We start from the raw sequence: 17926 nt of genomic DNA on the forward strand, positions 1-17926 counted from the left end.
AAACATGTGCAAACTCAGAATCTACACTTGGGTTTATGAGCCTGCCTTACCTGTCCTAGATACAGGACAAAAAGGTCTCTCCAAATACGTTTGCCTTTAAAAGCCATACCGTTTATTAAAGGCAGCATTAGAGGCAGTTAATGAATTCGGCTTGCTTTTTGGCTCCAGGGTCCTTGAGGATTTTCAGCAGTATAGATTTCAACCTTGCAGATGTCACTGCTAGGACAAGGCTGGAAAATGAGCCTTCCTGCTTTTTGGGGTTTGCAGCATCTTAAATGTGACCAAGCTTATCCTTGAACTGAAAACAGTCCTTTTGCTGCACTTACAGAGCCCACTGCTGCCAAACTCTGTACTTCATCTCAGGTTTTGGGTGCCTCCTGAGTTGTTGGCTTAGCATTAACTTTTGAGCAGCAAACGTGGGTTTTGTGAGTACTTACATTTACATGGAGTTTATTAACCTACGGTAATTTTATGCCTCTACTTACAGTTCCAATTCAAGAGAGTTAATTTTTAGGAGAAATAGAGACTTAAAATACTCTCAATTAGCAGTAATATTTAAATACATCCTGCTCCTAGGGCTCAGGCAACAGCAACCATCTGAGCTCGAGGAAGAAGCAGTCTTCCCACGCTCAAACCTAAAACTGTGTTGTAGCTTGGCGGCATCAAACCTCACTTGTTTCTGTCCCCAGGCCCAGACTGCAACCCCATGGTTGTCCTTCCAGCAGTGAGATGATAAGCTGAAATCCATGCTGTAGACAGCATGCACGTGGATCCTACCACATGCCAAAGCCTAATGAGATCAGGATATCTGCTTGCTCCCCCTTGGGATACTCCCAGCATCCCAGGGACCACACAGCCTTTTTCCTAATGGTGTCAGGCTTATAATGGCAGGCAGTAGGTTTTAAACTAATAGCCTGGTCAGCACCTTCAGTGTGCATGGCTTTATCTGGGTGGAAATCACAGCGCTGCCCTCTTGTTTCCCTCCTCTACACGCTGCAGGTCAGTGGTTTGCAGCTGGGGGTCAATAGATCCCGAGAGTGCTGTGGGCTATTTCTAAGTGTATCTAAGAAAAGCAAGCCTCTTGTTAGCAGCCTTACAGTTACTCTACAGGGATCTGTGGCTCCATGGGAATATTTTTAGGAGGCATACAACTGGGAAAGCTCACAAAACTCAAGCTAAAATGGATGCATTCACCCAGGAGAGTTTTACAGCCTCCGTGTTCTAACTCCCCTCTATCCCCCGGGTAGTGTGCAGAATTAATTACACTTCAGCAATGCTGGCTTTGCCCCATAGCAGCTGAATTGCTGTCATCCAGCCTGCTTGGACAAACGCGTACCCCAGAGCCCCTCACCATCTGCACAAGGAGGGACCACTCACAGTCCCACCAGGCAAAGAGGAACTGGGGGCTTGAGCTGTGCCCCTGCCCAGGCAACAGCACACGAGTACTAACAGGGACTTCATTAATGTGCACAGTCTGCCCCTGCCATCTCCAGGTCTCCACGTGCCGATAAATCATCTGGTTTGGAACAAACTCACTGGGAAGAACTATAGTAAGTCAAGCAGAGGTCTTGGGCATAGGGAACAACAGCCCATAAAGCAAACATGCAGCAGTGTGCTCAGCTGCTGGGGATGCTGTCGGCACATGTGCTCAGGAAGATTAATATGCACTGAGCAACCAGGAGTGGGGAGGGAAGCTTGCAAGGTTCCTCTCATTAGTCCATCGTTCCAGCTGAATTAATAACTCACAAGTTTTGCCCAGCCCTTGCTGGGTCTGCTATTAAGTGGCACCATGGATTAGTGGAGAGTTGAGTGCACGTGTATGTGAGTGGGGGCTTAAAAGCCTCTTAGACATTCTGTGGGGAGGGTGAGGGAGAGATCTGCTCCCAAGATGCTGGGATCAAGTGCAGAGAGGCAGAAAGGGAAGCCCCATGCTCTGATAGAGAGTCCTTTGTCGCTCTCTTCCCTCTCAGGAGGAGATACAGGAGGAGAGTCTGGGTGCCCCAAGCTGCAAGAGGAAATCACAGATGAATTCAAAATGAACATGCTGTGGGCAAAGGAAAGGGAGCTCAAAGGAGGGTATGCATACAGGAGTAGCAAAGGAGTATGGGAAATATGGGTAGTAACAGCCAACAAGCTCCCTGCATATACAGGGAGACCTTAGAGGGACCATTATCAACGGTACCATACCTGCAGTCGGCTCCAAGAGAAGGCAAGGTCCCACCAGGACAGCAGCAGTCCAGCTAAAGGTCCTGTGACTCACCCATGCCAAGGGACACACCAGGGGGGTGAACAGGGAGGAGCTGCATGGGCACAGAGCGTGCCAGGAGGGCTTCAGCAAAGCTCTTATTTCAAGGTGCTTTTATTGAGTCAGAGAGTAAATCACGGCAAAGCAGAGCAGGGAAGAAGCAGATCCTGCAGAAGGCTCTGGGAAGCCTGGCGGGGCAGCAGCTCGGAGCTGAGCCAAGTGGGAGGATTACTTCTGTGAAGGGTATTGTGTGCCAAGGATATTTTTCATACTAATGATCACAGGCCAAACACAAAGAAGGATCTTCATGGGGATTAGGAATAACACATTGACCTTGTAACCCAAGGCAGCACTGGCACAGATCCTGCTCCATGCCCAGCTGCTTGGCAGGTACTATCCAGGGCCAATGTGACTGTTCATCCAGATAACCTGGAGCATCCCATATCTGAACAGTTTGATTCCTGTATCAGTCTCTGTGAGCTGGGAGGAGAGGAAAACCAGTAACTCACCTGCACTGGTGGAAGGAAGAACTCGGCTTGTGCCAACGCTGACTTATTGGCCAAAGGGTCAAAGCATCTGGTTGGAGGCTCAGCAAAGCCAACCAGCTCTTTCAGCTCTATCCTGCCAAGTCCTGCTCTCTGTTGATGCAAAGGCTCCCGCTGGGGTCCACAGCATATCCAAGCCCCCTGCAGCCCCTTTGCTCACCTCCTGTCCATTATTACTCACCTCCATCCTTTGCTTTTCAGTACCAAGCAGCTGCCCTTTGATTGTCCCCTCAGAGAGAGCCACCCCTATGGAAAAGCTGTGAGCAGATGTTCTCCCTTGTCGTCCTCTCTGAGATTCCTTTCCTGCCTCCTCTCCCCCACCTTCTCCTCCTCCTTTATTCTTTGACTCAAGAGCTGAAATGAAAACACCTCCTTCTCCGACAGCCCCCGAAAACAGCAGGAGGGAAACCAGCTCCGTTCTATTGATTTGCAAAAAAAGAAATACAGAGAAACGTCTTGATAGCATTGTATCAAAAAGCTGATGCTGTGCTGCGCTCAGATGTCCCAGGAGACTGGATCTCAGCTCCTCTGACTGTTTGAAGACTCGCTGAGTCTCCAGGGATCTTGATGGCTCCAAAGCTGCCACAGTAAAGTGAGAAAAATCAGACATATCCACTGCTGGCAAAGGCTTCCTCTGTAGAAATCAAAGGAGGCAGCACAGAATTGGTATATATTCAGTATGGCCAAAGAGCAAGAAAGCAGTGAGAGGAAGCTATGGGAGCTAAACTTGTACTCTTTGGGAACAGGGCTGGGAGAAGGCATGCCTTCTCTCTGCTGCCTGCGAGTACTGTCCAAGTAACAACCCAGAGAAAGGAGGGAGGAGGTGAGGTCAGCCTTGGCTGATCAAAGCTTTGGATAACAGCTGGGAAGCAAGAGGGAAAGCCTGGACATCAGAAACCTTGACCGCCAGAGGAAGAAGAAGGAGGCGAGCTGCATGCTTCAGAGGCACAAAAGCAGGGATGTTGAAATACATTGTGATGGGTGAATCTGATGACTTTCTTGTTCCTCCTTTGCACCATTCATTAAGAGAAGTGCTACTGGGTGCACTGTTTTCGCCCTGTGTTTTCACATTGTGTTTCCCAGCCCTTGAGAAGACGGTGATTTAGGGACATCGCTCCCCTGATCCACAGATTTACTGCAACCTCTGGGCAACTCAAGAGTGCAAAATCACCCTGCAGAACAGCCCAGGGCACCAGGCCCTGTCCTATTCCTATTTCTGGTGCCCTCAGCACAGAGAGCTCTGTCTAAACTGCAGTTGTTCGTATTCAAAAGCTCTTGCTGAGGTTTTGCTGCCAGAGAAGCAAGCCCTTTCCAGTCTTCAGGTTCCCCATGTTTCTGACCTCTCCTGGACTTAGAGTAGAGCACAGCCATTAGATACTTGAGCAGAGCCTTGTGTGACACTCACCTTCAGCATCCGTGTGTCCTGGCAGCAAACCAAGAGCACTGACCCCTGCAGGGTTGTACTGTTTGAGAGAAGGAGCACAGGCAGCAGGAGCACAGGGATTTATGGGGAAGAATTAACCACCCTGATTAAGGCTTTTCCTCCCTGCACTGAGCCCAAGCATGCAAGGGACTACGTGAATCTGGGATTACTGCTGGAGTACTCCTGCCTTCTCTGTTGTTGCTGTGCCATCCTCCTGCCTACGTTTCTGTCAGGCATGCTCTCCACCCCACTACATCTCACCTTATTCCCACCAGAGAAGTATGAGGTCAACACAAGGCTGGAAGTCAGGAAGTCAAACAAGGTATGCTCCAAACCTGCCAGTTTCTTTACACTGTCTATTCATGCAGGCTAGAGAGTTGGTGCAGATGTGAGGAAACAGGACATCCCCAGTGTCTTCAGAAGGAAGGTGATGGGCCCTTTCTCACAGGTTAGGGTAGGCATTCCTGTGCTGTTTACGGAGTCAGAAGCTTGCTCTCCTCAGTGCCTCACTAGGATCAAAGATGAAAGAAATGAGCTAAAGACTGGATCTCCTCTCCTGGAGTGGCTGCATTTTCTCCTGTTCACTGCTGCTCATGGGTTGTAGAGTGGCTGTGCTCACTGGGAGGTGGAGAAGGTCTCCCTCTCTCAGTCCTAAATAACCCCAGCAGATAGTTCAGATCAAGACACAAACAGATGAAGAGAATGACGAGGGCAAAAATGCAGCACGACTCCTTCCTCACCCACCTGCACTGTGTTGTCGTGCTCCATCACCTGGTTCTGGCTTGCATGATGGACTGATGGATCACATCACACCCTGCCAGGCCAGAAGTGCAAAGACCTGATGGTTCTGCCATCAGCTGGAGGCTATCCTCATGCTCGAGGTTTTCCAAAGCGATGCTATAGTCATCTACCATTGCACACATGCTGTTATTACACTTGGAAGCAAGAGCATCAGGTAATCAGCCACATTCATTAGAAGCTCATTAGCTTTACGGAAGCTTCCGCCTCATTGTGGACTCAGTTGTGCCACCTTACAGTCACGTTATGGCTCCAGCAAAATCAGTAAGAGCATTCCTGTGGCAAGATGCTTTGTGGAATGAGGAAAGGTGTTACTGCCTGCCCAGATGGGAGCACAAACACAGAGCTCTCAGCTGGCAGAAAAGCACCCCCTCACATTCAAAAGCTCAGCCACCAGCATCCTGAATTGCTTGAATTATTAACTCAACCAGTGCTACAAGGGCAATAGCATTTAACGAATAACACACAGAGTTCTTCACTCTTCTTCACTGCACCAGCTGCAAGGCTTGCACTGCTGTTTTCTAAGAGATTCCATTACATTTCCCTAAGTTCCCTCAAAAGCTGCTCTAAGACCTCAGTTTTAAACAAAACACAATTCTCTCCAGTGCTTTGATCCTCCCATCACTCAGCTCTTTCCAAAAGGCTCAGGATGTTGCTCCCTTTGAAGCCACATGCTTTTAGCTTTCATGGGTACACTGCCACAGCTTCCCCTGGACTGGCATCCTTCTGCTATTCAAGGTCTTGGTGTCCCCCCCACTAGCTGCTGAAGCCTTAGAGCAGAACCAGTAGCCACATAATGACAGAGCTGAGCTGCAAGGGACGATGCTCCCTGTGACTCTGGGAACCCTGACTCTCTGGAAGCATTGAGTGGTCTCTCCTGCTCCTACTGCAAAGGCATTTTTTCATGGAAAAGATCTAATGTTACACAAAAGGGAGCTGGGAGTAACCTGAATCCTTTGCTCAGCTTTGTAGGCATGAAATTTCCTTCTGAGAGCACCATACGATGCTGAGAAAGGAGAATACACTGCGGTAAATAAGAGGGCACAACCACAGAGGATCTGTATGGCTCCTGGGGGAGCCCTGCTGCAGGGACTTGCCCTGGCTGGCAGGAGCACAGGGAGGGAAGGAGGAAGGCCCCAATAAGCTGAAATCAAATCCTTTCCATTTTGATATATTTTGGACAAGGGTACAAGAGGCACATTTTGTGCAGGTTGAGAAATTCCCCACATTTCTACTGGTGAGCACTGCAGAGGCTTGCATATGCCTTGACCTCAGCATTAATCGCTGTCTCCCATGGTACCAGACCCCATCCATGTGCACCCCACACATCACAGCCACTCAGATGGCTGAGCATCCCACCACAGGGGTACAGAGCAGGGCCAGTGGCACCACACAGGGACAGCCTCAGCCCAGCCATCACCAGGCAAGCCTGGTCTTAAGCTGAAAAGCCAAGCCACTGGGTCAGGGTGCTTATGCTGGTGCAAGCACAGACCGAGAGCTGAGCTGCTTCTAAGGCATCCCTCTGCCTCCCTCCTCTCCCCTGTGCCATGGGCATGCCAGGCTAAACTGGAGGCACACCGGGTGCTACAAAGGCCTGGCTATGCCTGCCAGGGATGCAAAGGAACCAGCTGCCCACAGAGCCACACGAGAGACACCTTGTCAACATGCCTAGCCATATGTCTGCCCAGGATTAGCGAACGTGCTGCCAGACCCAAAGCACCATCATTTTGCTAGCAGAAAAACACTCAATATTCCCTCTCACGCAATTCACTCAATGCTACTTTATTAGCATGACGAGCCAAGCCGGAGCTGCCAGCTCTCAGCTATTTGATGCTCTACGCTCATGTCTAGGGATGACGCGGGCTGCCCTGGCTGCAGAACAGTGCTGCAGGGAAGAGCTTCATAGGGCTGCAGGTGAAAACCTTGTCCAGTCCCTGCTGATAGCTCCTGTCTCTATCTTGCTGGACCAGGTCCCCATCCTCCCCTTGGCAAGGAGATGGCCTCAATGGCCCCATGATGCTGCCTGCACCAGACCCCTGTGAGCCAAGCCAGAACCATCCTGGCTGCTGCTGCTGCTGTTGTTTTTTCTCATCCTCTCGATTTTTCCAGCACTGACATCCCTTTCCCTGGTGTTGCCATAACAACTGGCGTTAAGAGCTTGTTGACATTGCCCCGTTGTACTAATTGCACAATTTCCTGTCACTGTTACATGCCAGTTATGCCTTTCAAAGGGCTGAAATCGCTTTCGGCCACCTTGGCCACTCGCTCTCTCGTTGCCTCCTTGGGCCTTGTTAGGGAGCTTGAGCAAGTGAGCAAATGATCCTGAAATGTCATTTAACTCTGTGCAGAGCAGATGTTGATTCTGTAGCTGAAACACAGGTAGTTTCCAATATCTTGCCTACACTGATGCTTTCACCATTGTGCTGGCTGGGGGTGTGATACCTGCAGCAGCAGCAGGGGGAAAGCTTAGGGACGAGTGACTGCTGTGTCATGGCCTTTGTGGCCACGAACCCTGGGACAGAGCTCAGGTGAGATGTCATGGCCATCCCTTCCCCTGCCAGGCCCACTGCCCCAGGCCAGGAAACTCATCTTGGAGATAGGGGAAGCAGAAGATATGCTTTCTGCAATGTAGGGAACAGCCATTCACACAGCCTTGTGCTCCTTCCCTAAGGGATGCAAGCTCTGGAACACCAGCAAGGAGCTAGACGGATCCCAGAGGTCCCCATCCACAACGAAGGGTTCCACTCTCCTGGGACACTGTGGCATGAGCTGCCTGTGAGCTCATGGGTTTTAATCCATGCCTTGATGGAGACAAAATGATCAGGAGGATCGATTGCGTTGATCCAGCCCAGTTTTCAAAGGATGCTCAGATCACCTTGAGACGCTTGTTGTCTTAGCCCATGGCAGCCTCACTCCACCCAGAGCATGGTTGCTCTCCAATCCCACTTGGACCCATACGCTCCTTGTTTCCAGTAGGTGCTTCCGGCTGCCTGGAACCCCCTTGTGACCCCAGTCCAGGGTCTCTCACAGCACTTCATGGCTCGCAGCAGACAGTGAGAGGTCAGCCCCTCTCCAAACACTATGGGAAGAGAGAAGAAAGCAGCTCAGTCCAAGCACCATGAAGTTTGGCTGGGAAAAGTGGGAACCTCCTTCCCAGCCCTGTATCCCTATCAGTCCCACAAACCCAGCTATCCCCAAGGGATGCTGAACAAAGGACACAGGCAGACTGGGTGCAAGGAAAGCTCCCAGTCCCCACTGGGCACTCCTACATGAGCAGCGAGGCTGCCCTATTGTACTCCTTAGTAATTCATCACCAAGACACTCACTTTATAAATATTAAATGAAGGGCTCCATAAATTTTTAAAGCAGAAATAAAACTGCATTTGGTGGAGAACCCCCCCCATACACACACTTCTCACCTCTTCCTGTTGTCTTTCCTCCTCTCCATGGCCTTGCCGAAGGTGGAAAACAGCACTGCTCTCAGCCCCACGGCCGCTAATGTGAGAACAGAGCTGATATTTCTGCAGGGTGCTTGCAGGTGGATTTATCTGTGCGAGAGCACATCATTAGCACATCTTCCCAACTTGCCAGGTACTGAGGAGGTCACGCTGCAGAGCATCACTCTGTTATGTCATTAAATGTAATCATAAAAATGCCACGTCCTGAACTAGTACTGTTCAAAGTACCACTGCCCGTGTAACATCCATGCCCAGCACCATTCTCCAGTACTTATTTCAAGCCAGCTGGCACATTTTTTGGTCCAAATTCAGTTTCGTATAGGAATAATCAATCCATCAAGGTGGCTGACCCACATGTGTAGTGCACAACAACAGCTCTCCAGAATTCTCGGAGAAGGCTTTGGCAAAGGATGGAAAGGGTCCCTGTGCATTTGGGGCAGCTGTCCCTTTCCAGGGGTTCTGAGAAGTGATCAGTTCCCTCCTACTCCCCTGGGTCACACATAGAATCGTTAGGGTTGGAAAGGACCTTAAGATCATCCAGTTCCAGCCCCCCTGCCATGGGCAGGAACACCTCACACCAAACTATGTCACCCAAGGCTTTGTCCAGCTTGGCCTTGAACACTGCCAGGGATGGAGCACTCACAACTTCCCTGGGCAACCCATTCCAGTGTCTCACCACCCTAGCAGTAAAGAACTTCCTCCTTATATCCAGCTTAAATCTTCCTTGATTAAGTTTGAACCCGTTACCCCTTGTCCTATCATTACAGTCCCTGTTGAAGAGTCCCTCCCCAGCATCCCTATAGGCCCCCTTCAGGTACTGGAAGGCTGCTATGAGGTCTCCACGCAGCCTTCTCTTCTCCAGGCTGAACGTCTTGGACCTAACATAAGCAGGAGCTGTGGGTTTCACACTGCATTGGTGCCACCACACCAGCATTCCACATTCAAAATAGGGTGCAGCAAGACCAACCAAACCCAACGGACAGGCCAGCATGTCACTGCTTGTGATAGTTTCTGACTGCCCACCTGAGCTAGAGCTTGCTGTTGGTTTGCTCTTTGGGCTGGTGCCCATCGCTGTGGCTTTCTACTGAGCCACCCCACTCCAGGTCCTCTGGACGTGGAGGAGGAGGTGGCCACAGCTGATCACAGCCATGGAACACAACCCTTTACAGAGGCTAACAAGGGGCACAGCACTCCAAGCACAGCCTGCACACCCCTGGAAGCTGCAGAAACACCTTCATCCCTCACTGTCAGCCTGCAGCAATGAAGAGCACGGATGAATCATTAGGACAAGTGCTACTACAGCCCAAGTGCAAATCAGGGAAGATTGGACCTTTGGCAAATAATAGCTCTCTGCTCAAGTGTGCTGCTCTTCTGTATTCGATTGCGACTACTCATGCTAACCCTGTTGCAGGGGATGCATGGCAGAAAGGGTCACGTTGCCACCCCTTCGGCTCCTGCACATGTGCCTCTGCAGTCTGGCTGCAGCTTGGTCACCCCCAATGAACTGCAAAGGAGTAGCCAGTGCTCAGACTGGCCCTGGAAACTGTTATATCCCATTAGTCACTATGGTATCTCAGCATCACTACGTTGCTTATCTAGTAGAAAGCAGAACTTGGCTAGAAAAGCCTGATGCCAGATTACCCCATGCCTGTTGTTCTCCATGCACCCTCTCAGCTTTCTCCCCTCAGAGCCCTGTGAAGGGCAAATTTGTGAAGGGCAAGTGCCAGCAAATCCCTGCTCCTGCAGTCATTATCTGCAGGGAGGAATAAAACCTGTCAGCATCTTTCTGATCAGAGTGGCTCAGGTGGACTTTGCCTGGGCTCTCCTCAGCCAGACTACGATGAAAAGGAATCCCACAGAGCTCTCTCCTTGCTGTTGAGTACTCCATAGTCACCTTGGGCCCTTGCACTGCAGAGGGACTCTAACTTTGCAGCCTGCCTCAGAAACACCTATAACAGTGCATCGCTGCTTTGATGAACTCCATCTTTTTGGCAAGAGTTTGTTGTTTCTCTGCAACTGAGAAACGTCAGAGTCAGTGCTTACAGTGCTGCGTTGATGCAAAGGGATTCGTTGCCCCAGATCCCCTACCGAGCAAGGTAAAACCGAGATGCAGCTCTCTCTCCATGCATCAAGCGCTGCCTGCTGCAGTCACAGGGAAACCTCTAAAGCACGAATGATGCTTCCTAGTGCCTGGATGTCTTCCAGGCTGAACCAGCCACCCTGGCCCAGCCTCTCCTCCTCTCCCCAAGTCTCCTGGTCACCTGGAGCATCATCCCTAGGGCATGGACTGGGTGGGAGGATAGCGGAGCAGGTCATGCTGGGTGGTGATGTCTCTCAGCCCAGCGGGAAGAGGAGGATTCCCAAGCTTCCAGCTGCCAATCCCACACAACAGAGCCAGGCATTAAACAAAACAGAAACTCATAAAAATGATCTTAAAAATAAGAAGGGCACCACAAGTTATTAAACCCTGCACTCAGCTGGGTGTGGGGCTTACTGAGTATTTTCCTGGCTTGCCGTCAGGCTGTGGGATTGCCCCAGACATCAGGGCAGGGTGTATGACAAGGAGAGACAACGATCAATTTTGAATATTGCATATTTAAGCAGGCTTGGGCTCCAATCCATCATATCCCCCAGCTTCCCCGAAAATTAATCTTCAATAGCTTATCGAGAACTTCAGAAAATTAATATCCAAGCGTTTCACCTTAGGGGAACAGCGCTTGCTCTGGCTGAATATGCATGTGAGAGGGAAAGAGCGAGAGATGAGCTGTCTTCCTGCAAAACTTCAGGTTCAAAAGCTGGTTTTAGCAGAGCCACCCACCACCTCCACGGGGTTCCAGCTCTGCGGGCACTGCAGGAAAAGCTGATGGAAAACAGCTTCTTGGGAGCCATTCAGAGAGGCACAGGACCCTGTGGTCCCTTTTTCCTTATGGCCTCACTCCCACTGATAAAGAGATGAGGGGTGATGGGCAATGTGGAAAATACATGGTCCTTCCCAGGAGGTTCAGGACACTTCACTTGTCTGCTTCCTATTCAGGCCCCAAAATGATTGAATCTGCCCTTAGTTTCAGCCCAAGGAAGCATGAAGAGGAACAGGAACAGATTGTTTGCCTATTATCTGGATCCAAGGAGCTGAACATCTGCGCTCTCGCTCCCAAATTCAGTAGAGGGGAAAGACTCCCGCTGGGAACCTGTGGGGCACGGCAGCATCCAAGCTCCACAGACCTGCTGGAGGAGGACAGTGGGAAGCCAACGAGGGAGTGCAGGCTGTCAGTCAGGCACAGCTCACATCCCCAGAGGACCATACTGCTTGACTGCGTGCCTTTCAGGAACAACGCGTTCATGAGCAAATAGCTTTTACAGCCACAAAGGTCAGAATCCTCCATAGGCTGGCAGCAAGCCCTGGCAAGTCACCAGCAAACGTGGCCAACATCCCCCGTCTGAGCTAATGCAGATCCCTTGCAAAGGGATAACCCATCCCTGAGGAAGGTTTTGAGCTGCAGAGTTCTCACAGGCACCCTTAAGTAACCCGCAGTAGTGTGCATGTGTATCTGTCTGCATCATCAGGGTCAACGTTTCCAGCCCTTGGAAGTGCAAACACAAACACGTGTGTGAGCAGCAGTGAGGAAGGGCTGGAGGGATGGATGTGTTTCCAGTTAACCACAGTGAGAAGGACCCAGCCCAGGGGGTTGTGCTCTCCTACAGCCCCAGGATGGGTGACCTGCTTGCTAGCAAGGATGCCGGCAGTGGGGTTGCAGCACAGCATGGCTTATTCCTGTTTGCACTACAGGAAGGAAGCAAAAGACCACTCCTACCAGAGAAAAGATCTATAGAATAGAATCATAGAATCATAGAATAGTTAGGGTTGGAAAGGACCTCAAGATCATCCAGTTCCAACCCCCCTGCCATGGACAGGGACACCTCACACTAAACCATCCCACCCAAGGCTTCATCCAACCTGGCCTTGAACACAGCCAGGGATGGAGCACTCACAACCTCCCTGGGCAACCAATTCCAGTGCCTCACCACCCTAACAGGAAAGAATTTCCTCCTTATATCCAATCTAAACTTCCCCTGTTTAAGTTTTAACCCGTTACCCCTTGTCCTGTCACTACAGTCCCTGACAAAGAGTCCCTCCCCAGCATCCCTATAGGCCCCCTTCAGATACTGGAAGGCTGCTATGAGGTCCCCACGCAGCCTTCTCTTCTCCAGGCTGAACAGCCCCAACTTCCTCAGCCTGTCTTCATACGGGAGGTGCTCCAGTCCCCTGATCATCCTCATGGCCTCCTCTGGACTTGTTCCAGCAGTTCCATGTCCTTTTTATGTTGAGGACACCAGAACTGCACACAATGCTCCAGGTGAGGTCTCACAAGAGCAGAGTAGAGGGGCAGGATCACCTCCTTCGACCTGCTGGTCACGCTCCTTTTGATGCAGCCCAGGATGCGGTTGGCTTTCTGGGCTGCGAGCACACTCTGAAGCCGGCTCATGTTCATTTTCTCATCGACCAGCACCCCCAAGTCCTTCTCTGCAGGGCCGCTCTGAATCTCTTCTTTGCCCAAAATCTCTTCTTTGCCCAAACCGAATTTTATCATTTGGCCAGAGGAACCCCAGGCACACAACAAGGGCTCAGTGACCAGCATCTCCTCTCCTCCACATATACCCAGTATTGACCCTGAAGACACAGCTCTCAGTGTCCATGAGTCAGAGAGGCTGAGCATGGCAAGTCAGCCCTCTAAGAGATTTTGTTCCATAAACCCACCTCCCTTTCCAACACTTGGAATTTTCTAAACCAAATTCTCTCCCAGCTGTCCCCTTACCACTGCTATCGAGATGCTTGCCCATGCACCAGCCTCCTACTCAAAAGCCAGGGCACAAGGGAGGGCTGCTCTGCTCCCCCCCTTCCCATGGTGCCCATCACAGCCATCCCTTTGCAAAGTAGAACAAGGCTTGGAAAACTGATGTCTAGCTTGTGTTTCCAGATGGATCACCTTGCAACCGCCTGGTCAACATGAATGGGAGCTGGATCCCCCTTCCCTGCTTGCTCCTAGCTTCTGGGCAGCTGGGGGTCTCAGCTGGAGGGGAAAGAGGAGACCCAGGAGGAAGCTACACATGAGAAAAGGGGTATTTTGGTACCAGGTTTGTGCCAGGTGAGAATGGAGAAGCAAGAGGGGCAGATGAAGAGCTGGGCACTGGGGGACTGCCCCAGGCCGTTTCTCAGAAGCTCTTACCAGCTTCCCCATTATACAGGCACCGAGGCAATAGGATTAAAGGGTCAGGGAGCATGGGACCACATCCGAGACTGGATTATCTGGAAGAGAATTAAATGAAGATTATCTCCAGCCTAGCACGCACTGCCAGTGCCAGGTCTCTCTGTTTGTTAAATCTCCCTCTCCAGCAGCCCCCTCCCCTGTGCTGGCAGCCCAGGTCCTCCATCATCACAAGGACTGGATTTAAAGCTCCTCCAACTCTCTCTCCTTTTCCCCATATGGGGGACCCAAGGGGCTACAAGCTCATCTGCAGCTCCCTACATCAGAGCAGGGCTGGAAGGATCTGTTATTAATAATTAAGCACCCACAGAGTATAAGCAGAGGAGGGCTGCAGCATCCCATGGGACCTGGGGCATCCCAGGAGTGTGTGATGAAGCACATCCTGAAGGATGCCGGTGCTGAGCATCAGTGAGTCGTGCAGTGGGGGAGTATGGGGAGAGCTTCATGTGGGGACGGGGTGTCCTGAGGACACAGACACAGGATTGGGATATGGAGAGGCTTTTCCAGGGGCATGGCCAAGCCTGGGGATGGCTGGGAGATGGGTCTGGCACCTGGCCCCATGTGGAATGTGCCCCAGGCAGCAGAGCAAGCTCTCCAGCCAGATGCAAACCCCTTCATCCCACTGTGTTCCTTGGCTCTGTTGTCCCAGTTCCAGAGAGGATATTGTGTCTCCTCAAGGAGATGCAGACAACTGCCCCACTCATCACAGAGGGCCTGGCTGTGAGCTGCCTCCACCTTGCTCCAGCAGCTCCCTGAAGGGATGATTACACATCTCCATAAAGAGGGCACTTACAACACGTTCATCTTCCCCAGAACCTCCTGCCTGCACTCTACAAGTGCTAATTAATTAAGCCATAGACCCAGAGCTGCGACGGGATCCGTGTCTGCCTGCTACAGCGGGGAAACCCAGATGGGGTTATAGCAGGAAGGGTTTGACTACAGAGTAAATCACTACCAGAGCCCAGAACAGACTCTGGGTACCCGCGGCTCGGTTGCAGCACATGGGGGTACTCCCAAATGGGGAAATCAAATCCGTGCCTGACAACAAGAAATTATAGACGGTAGCAAGGGGAAAAAATGGAGCCAAAATGGATTGTTGGGAAGCAGATGGCTAAAGGTGTGAAAGCAAAAAAGCAACGAGAAGAAAACCTCCCCCCCCAAAAACCCAGAGTCGGTAACAAGTGTTACACTGACAATAAAAATGAAGCCTCCAGGGGTAATTTGGGGAATTACAGATCAGTAAATTGCGCATCTGTGTGCACCAAATTGATTGGAATGATAATTAAAACCAGAACATCTCATAATACAGCCCCGTGTGCATGTCTCAGAAGAAAACCGCGTCTCGCTCATCTCTCCCATTTCTTTGAATGTGTCAGTCCAGCAGTGGATGTAGAACAGCGAAGCAGTGATTTGTTTGAGTTCCTCTGACAGGAGATTGTCCAGAGAGCTGCTAAAAAAGCTAATTAGCCAGGGGGCAGGAGGCGCTGTCTTTTCCTGCATGGGAAACTGGCAAGGGGTCCCAAACCAGAGAGGTTAAATAGGGGTTTTAATGGCAAAAGATTAGCAGCGGTGCAGTTGGGACGCACGGTAGGCTTCCTGCTGCACGAGGGTGTTATTAATGGCCTGGATGGAGGAGTGGAGGCAGGAGATAGGAGCAAGCACAAACTTCTTCAGGTGATTCATGAGCACAGGAAACAGCAAGGAGCTTCAGAGAGTCCCAAAGGTACTCTGTGAATGGGTACCACAGTGCCATATTGTACTGATGCTGATAAACGCAAAGAGATGCACTTTGCAGCATGAAAGTTACAGGGTTTATGTTGTACCATTCCCAGAGGAGGCTGGGGCTGTCCCAGCAACAGCTCAGTCCACTCGCCCTGTTGAAGGCACAGCAGCAACGAGGAAAGCCTTAATGCAATTGAGACAGGTCAGGCAATTGTGGCAAGTAGTGCAGAGAGAGGCATGAGGCCACAGGGATGGGCACAGCAGGGCTGTGAGGGGGTAACTGATAGGAGTGGGGAGTCTGAGGGATGGAGACCCCAACGGTCAGGATGGGAGGCACGAGGCAGACTTACAAGCAGCAGAGAGAAGATGGGAAAGCCCAGTTTTCCCTGTTGCCGAGCAGGAGGCTGCGCAGTGAAATGCAGGGACAAGGCAGGAAAACACTACATGACCTGATGCAAGATTAAATGACGGTGTTTTTTTCCCCAGGAAATAGCTGTTTGACACCACTCAGTGAGATTTAGCGCTGGATTAGATGTACACACAGATATCAATGAAACCCAGAGCATTGCTATTATTGGTGACATTTTGTGATGGAAAACCTTTTGCCTGGGGCTCCAGCTCTGCCAGACTCCCAGAGGACCATGTCATCCCATGGGTGCTGGGCCAGCCCCACACCTTACCCTGCCCCAGCCACTGCTGGGGGCTCGGCATCAACCCAGAGGCAGTGAGACAGCTCCTACCCTGCCAGACCTTGCTAGCAAGACTTAATATTGCTCTGCTGAATGGGAGGATGAAAGTCCAGGAGGGTGGCACAAGGAAAGCTCTCAGGAACAGAAAGTCTCCTCCTTGGCATCCTGCACCTGCAAGCTTTTGACAGTCTTTAGGCCTGTCTGTTGTCCAGAGAAGAAGCTGTGGCGGCCCCAACCCTTGCAGTGCTCAAGGCCAGGTTGGACGGGGCTTGGAGCACCCTGCTCTAGTGGAAGGTGTCCCTGCCCGTGGCAGGGGTTGGAACTGGGTGAGCTTTAAGGTCCCTTCCAAACAAAACCATTCTACGACTCGGCACAGAGCAACCCATAGCAGAGGAGCTGCCCCAAACTTGGCCAACGTCACCCCATCCAGGCTATCCCACCCCTGCCCAAGTGACAGAGCGTACCTGTCAGTGCTGCCGGCAGTGCCAGCCATGCCAAACCCATATTCCGCACCGGGAATATCTTCCATCTGCACTGGGAAGAAACCTCCCCCCGTGAGAGGGCAGGCAGCTGCTTCAGCCCTCATGCACACCAAAAAGGCTTCACAGAACAGGACAAACCTTCAGGTAGAGACAGAATAGGAAGTGGAAAACCTTAAGAAAACACTGATCCGGAGGCTCACTGCAGCCCTGGCTCCCCCTCCATGCCAGCAGCTCCTCAGCCAGACCTGCTGTTCTCCTGGCTTTTGTCTCCTTCCAAAGCCCCATCTCTGCTCACAGACATGGAGTTTCGCAATGCCGACAAACAGAGCCTGCACTAAGCAAGTGAACCCTGCAGTTGCTCTGCTGCAGGTGAAACCCAGGCTTGGAGAAGGGCTTGCAGGGATGAGAAGAGAGAGCATCAGCCCCTGGCACCTTCCATCTCTCCTCAGGAATAGCTGGAAGGCTCCCGGCATTTCTCTTTGGCCCCTATCAGCCATAAGGTTATTTCCCACTGCACAAGCAGTTTTTACGTCCCTCTTTCCCACAAGCCTGGTGACACCAGTCCCACGGCTCACCTTGCCAAACACAATATGGGACACTATAGAAGTATATTCCCAGGTTATTACACCGGGATTATACTCCTCCAGCCTCCCAGTGCTCCTTTCACATTCATCTTTAATCAAAGGATGGAAAAGTCCACTTGTGCCCCAGGACCATGGCACTCATACATCTGTGTCTCTATCTCTGAAAGAAGAGAAAACTTCCCCTCCACTCCCTTCCCAACTTCTCTCTCCTAGATCCATCATCATTAGCAACTATAAATGTCAGAGCTGCAGCCATTAGGCTGCTATTCCTAGATAAATAATGCTTTTCATATTGAATTTACAAGCGGTTGCAGAGCCTCTTTGGGGTGCACGGGGTTAATTAAGAGCTGAATTAGGTGGAAATGCTTCTCCCTGAGGAAATCCGATTAAACTCTTCTGGCAAAAAAAGCCAACAAGGATGGCCAGGATTTCTCCCCAAAGAGCACTTCTGCACCAGCCACCCTGAGCACTGTGTCCCCTCTGCCTAGGGAAAGAGCCTCTTCTCCCACCTAATGCCATGCCAATGCTGCTGATGGGCACAACTGGCTGTCCCAAAGCAGGGGCACCAAAGCAATGGAGGTAAGAAACAGGCAACAATGGGGACAGGACTAAGGAGCACCCAGCACCTCCATTGGACACGTACTGTAACAGCTTCTCCTTTTGAGTTTGAATGTTGAGAGTCCCTGGCATGCCAGTGATGCTCATGGTTAATCCTT

This window comes from Lathamus discolor, chromosome 6, assembly GCF_037157495.1.
Source record: "Lathamus discolor isolate bLatDis1 chromosome 6, bLatDis1.hap1, whole genome shotgun sequence".
Lineage (NCBI taxonomy): Eukaryota > Metazoa > Chordata > Aves > Psittaciformes > Psittacidae > Lathamus > Lathamus discolor.